The sequence below is a fragment of the Triticum dicoccoides genome, chromosome 5A (assembly GCF_002162155.2).
Source record: "Triticum dicoccoides isolate Atlit2015 ecotype Zavitan chromosome 5A, WEW_v2.0, whole genome shotgun sequence".
Taxonomy (NCBI): domain Eukaryota; kingdom Viridiplantae; phylum Streptophyta; class Magnoliopsida; order Poales; family Poaceae; genus Triticum; species Triticum dicoccoides.
Window position 1 is genome coordinate 420,592,746 of NC_041388.1, and position 5,395 is coordinate 420,598,140.

The following is a 5,395-nucleotide window of genomic DNA, read 5'->3' on the forward strand; positions in this document are numbered from 1 at the left end:
CGACCTAACAATACGTGAGACGACTCAACAACCACCGCGCGACCAAGCTTGATGTGATAATATACATCTTTTCTACACTTTCTTCTTTCGCCTTTTCTTTTTCCTTTTTTTAAAATCGAGAAAAAATATTTCTTCACTTTTTTCCGGAAAATGGACGAACTTTTTGTTTACAAATTCAATGAACTTTTTCCATAATCGATGAACTTTTTTTTCAAATCTGGCGAACTTTTTTTAACTTCGATGAACTTTTTTTGAATCTGATGAACTTTTTTCAAATCCGATGAACTTTTCTTCAAAATCGGTGAACTTTTTTTCATATTAGATGAACTTTTTTTAAATTCGATGAACTTTTTTTGTATTCGATGATTTTTTTTCAAAATTGATGAACTTTTTTTGAATCCGATGAACTTTTTTTCGAATTCAATGAACCTTTTTCCAAATCCGATGAACTTTTCTTCAAAATTGATGAACTTTTTTCATATTCGATGAACTTTTTTTAAATTCGATGAACTTTTCTTCAAAATCGATGAACTTTTTCATATTTGATGAACTTTTTTCAAATTTGATGAACTTTTTTTCGTATTCAACAATTTTTTTTTTCAAAATTGATGAACTTTTTTGCAAATTCGGTGAATTTTTTTCGAATTCAATGAACTTTTTCCTAAGAACCAGAGTATGTACTGTAGAAAACCTGTTGATTTTTTCCTAACAGAAATCATGACATAATGTAGCAATTCTGGGGAAGAGAAAAAAAAAGCGATCGAGCGTGCTGCGTGAACCAGCGATCGAGCGATCGAGTGGGCGGCTAGCGAGCGGGAGCCAGCGCGCGTTGCTGGGCCAAGCCCATGCAAGCGACGCAGCGGGCGCTGAAGGCGCTGGCGAGGAGCTCTCTTTTGACTTGGTCCTCCCAACGTGGCATGCGCTTCGTGAGCAGGCCCGTTTTGTGGGCCGTTCTATCAGACGTGGGGTGTCATGGGCCCGGTTGTCGGTGAGTCTGAAGCGAGGTTTTTCTGGTCGATCCATCGATCTCCGGGTCAAAAGCGGTGGCGTGGCCCATGGGAGATGGGAGGGAGTCGCGCAACACGTGTCGCTCGATTGCCTGGGCGCTGGGCGGGCCTGTGTACAGAGGGGGGAGAGGGGTTGTTGGTGAGGGGTTTGCCGCAACCCCAGCCGAGCACAGACCAAGCTGGAGCGGGGGCTGGTGGGCGCCAAGGTGTTCTTGGTGTGGCTTCTCAGTCCAGGCGGTCTCCGCCGCCGCTGCATTGGAAGGGAGATGCCCTCTGCTCTGTTTTGGGGCGCCGTTCTCGTGGTCTCCTGGCTGCTGCTTCCGGCTAGGGAGGCTTCGGCTCTGCGTCAGGTCTTCTTCTTTGCCGTATCGCTTTTGGGGCACCGTGGTACTCCCTCCGTAAACTGATATAAAAGCATTTAGATCACTATTTTAGTATTCTAAACGCTCTTATATTAGTTTACGGAGGGAGTACCTGATACTTACGTTGTTCCTTCTCTTATATTAAGATTTGTATATGTCGCTACATGTTCAGTTTTTGGGTGGTGTATTTCGATTTTGTCGGTATGTTAGTGTGGTGGTCATGTTCCGGTTCCCACAAACCACAATGTAGAGAAAGAAAACCCATTGGAGTATCTGAATTCGCTCAAGGCGTCTAATAATCCTACCCATTATCTCAAGCTAAAACTTGTACTCCCTATCATTTTGTTGACGATCCTGAATCAATCACTGGGTCTTTGCAAGGGGACAAGATTGCTGATTACAAGGCTTTCTGATTTTGTTCTAGAGGGGATTTCGTTGTATTAACGGGGATTGCAGTTGGAGAATCTGTTTGTGTTCCCAGGATAGTGCTCAATGGGACCAATCCAAAGTCACCTTTTGCTCTTCAACCTAGGCAGTTTCGTGTCAAGGTTTGTTATGCAATGACAAATTAACACAAGTCTGCATATTCAGATCGCTCACAGCATGTACTCCATCAGTCCGGCAATACGAAAAGGCCGAGCTAACCTGGTTCTCAGGATGGGCGTATCTGTGTGAGAGTTTGTCGGCTTTGGGAACATTGTGATGAGGGCAGGGATGCTGAGGTCCTGTGTCTGCATATGGTTTTAGGAGGCAAGAAGGTTTGTTAGTGCTTTTTGTTGTACATTGTTTCTGCTCCTGGTATCTTTCTTCCATGTGTTGCATAATGTTTCCCTTTGGGATTTGGTTGGTGAGTTCAACTAAATGGTTAGCTATTTGTAGTCTGCTTTGCCTTGGCTCTCCCAATTTGCTCATTGATTTTTGCTGTTGTTGCTGTAGGGTCATGGTATCCATGCTATTATCTACACACAAGTGAATATTAGAGCCCTTGGAATAATAGCATTCATTTTACGTGTGACAGACGGTTCTTTTTACTTAAATGAATATCATGGCCTTCCTTTGAAGTGTGTAGATGCTTGCTAATTTATGTGTTTTTAGACATATGGCTATCATCGTTTTGTGGGGTTGGAATGAAGGGCAAGTGGATGCTGGTGAATTGATCAGGAGGAGCCGTGGGGAACCAGTGATCATGCTTGCTATGGGGTGCAGTTTTAAGATGCAGGATTGTATACCTCTTTATGATCTGCGCTTTCATTTCGGTTCAGTGTTACACAATGGTTGCGTGTTGTTTCACTTTCATGCTTTGCTGCTGTCTTTGGTTCTAACTTTTTAATTAATTTGTATTCTGGAGGTATGGTTATGCTGACGGGGAGCTACGGGTCGAAGTTTTCAATCAGTCTTGCTAATCCAGGTGTATCTGGCTTACGTAACAAGTAATTGTTGTTCTTATCTGTTGAAGTGGCGTTAGTATAAGCAGTGATGTGTTCTTGCTGCTTGCTGACAGGGACCGGCATTTTAGCTCCACTGGGATGGAAGACGCCACAGTGGCTTATTTAGCTCATGTCATTCCACGTGTGTTTATGGTATGGTATGTGGCTCTTCTCTGGGCGTCTTTATTAAGAGGGGGATTGTTTAGATTGTTGATCATCATTATCTTGTGCAGCACAAGGCCTTCAGATGCAAGATAACTGTGGAGGCTATACCATCTAACCAAAATTATCGTGTGACCAGTATAGCTGGAGTTTTTTTTTTTTTTGAGAAATACCAGTGTAGCTGGAAGGCAGTAAGATGGCGGTGGTTATCAGTGTTCAAAGCTGGGCTGTGGGAGTTGATCAAAGAAATCACAGCCCACTTTTTCCTTACATGCCACACAAGTAGAAATCCCCCCTACGAAATCCCTGTGGCACAACCAGCGCAGCGAACCGCGCCGCACTCGAAGAAATCATTGCTGAATTAGATACAGAAGGATCATGTGAGTGACTCCGGTGAATGTGCCTAAATATCTCTACTGGCTTCCGCCTTGGCATGTATAAATTCTACTGTATGATGCATTGTCACTTTCAGGAAGATGTAAAATATTGACATGATGTTGCAAGGCAACACGTTCTTCCCGTCATTGTTGGGCTTTGCTTGATGTTTTAATATTATGGCTATAATGCTACTGCCTGATATTTTTTTATCGTGTTTTTTTGTTCACATATATAAAAACCTAATACTGGATGATTTGCCCAGTTTTGACTAATTTAGAATAAAAGAGCTTGCTAAAATATACTCCCTCCCTCCCGTAATTCTTGTCGTGAGGTCATTTTTGCAATTTAGTCCTCGTCGTTTTCCCGACCAAACCCGCGGTCCTCGTCCTTCCTCAATCTCCTCCCACGCCACCTCCGCCTTGCTTCCCTCCCGCCATCCCGCACAGCCGCCTCGTTCCCCTCCCCTCCACTCGCCACCTCGTTCCCCTTCACCCGCCGTCCGCGAAGGTTCAATTTTGGAGACCATCGTCCACAGTCCACGCTCTCCTTCCGCCTGTGCCCATCGTCGACCACCTCCTTTCCGCCAACCATGAAGATCGCCCCTCCATGGACGCCGTCGACCTGAGCACCGGGAAGCACGGGTGCCCCTTCTCCACTCCGTGGACGGTGCCTTCCACCAGCGGCGCCCCGTCCGACGACGGCGTCCTTCCCCGAGGGTGGCGAACCAGAGCTGGCACTGCCCTTCGTCGACCTCCTCCTCGCCAGCTGGCCGCCGTTGACCACGAAGCCGGTCCCCGCCTCGCCGCCCAGCAGCCACCACTGCCCACCTCGCCGTCAACCTCATCTATTGGATTCGGCAGAAGCTCTCCCCCGACGCAGCAGCAACCATCCCCGCATTCACCGCCCAGCAGCCTCCTGCGACAACAGATCAAAGGCGAGGATGCTTGACGGAATCCCCAAAATGTCAAAACTGGAAATTTTAGTACTGTGCTCACCTGTGAATTACTCCATTTTGTGCACTTGTGGAATTTTGAAACATGTACTCCATTTTGGGACACACGCAGGTGGGATTCAGAGTACTCTATAAAACTTCTACAAAATTACTCCACACAAACAAGTGCAATTTTCTAGACCTGCTTGTAAATTACTCCATTTTGAAACTGAGATCTGCTTGTACTGTCATAATTTTCAGTTTGTAAAATTGGAGTATTGAAGAAGTGTATTTTCCATTTTGAAACTGAAAATGAACTGTATGTTCTGCGATCTGTATGCTGATTATCAATTCTGTTTCCACTAAATTTTAATCAGTGACTAGCAGAAGAATTTACTTCATGTTAACTACAGCACAATATTCAGCTTCCACTAAGAATTGAAATTCATTCAAAAATACTGTTTGATTGTTTCCAAAAACTACAGACAAATTCCAGTTGCAGTACATCTAGCTGATATTCCATCTTGACATAACAATACGAGCCCTGCAAAACTAAGTGCAAGTACTCTTCAAGTCCCATTTGCTCCTTTGTAAATTCAGGTAACACATTTAACACTTGGTAAATTCAGTTAACTGAATTTGACTGAGCACTTTTGTACCAACAGTAAACTGATTCTTGTAAGCAAAAAACTTGCTGCACAAATTTGGTTCTGAGTTTGTACCAATACTTAACTGAATTTGACTGAATTTTTGTACCAACAGTTGCACAAACTTGGGGCTGTACACTGTTAACTGAATTTGACAACATATAACGTGTGAGAACAGCTCAAATATCGTGTGAATCTCCTGTACACTGTTAACTGAATTTGACTGAACACTTTCCAAACTTAGGAGTAGTTCTCTATTAACTGAATTTGACTGAGCACTTTCTAAAAGTCGGTTCTGAGTTTCTGCACAAATTTACGCACAACATGCTGCTACAATGAAATTGATTGAACTGGACCTGTCTTGGAACTGAAATTGATTGAACTGCAATTTTTTTTTCAAATTGTCAGGTTCGGTACCAGCTCGTAGAAGCAGACATGGGGGTGGGGATCAGAGGCGGTGGCAGCCGCCAGCTAGCAGCAG

General features: G+C 44.1%; 1 long non-coding RNA gene across 1 annotated transcript; it reads left to right on the forward strand.

The window, feature by feature from the left end:
- Positions 1–837: 837 nt before the first annotated feature.
- Positions 838–3,708, forward strand: LOC119297497. Its single transcript, XR_005145666.1, has 3 exons — positions 838–2,127; positions 2,465–2,954; positions 3,030–3,708. It is a non-coding gene; the product is annotated as an uncharacterized LOC119297497 (long non-coding RNA).
- Positions 3,709–5,395: the final 1,687 nt, after the last annotated feature.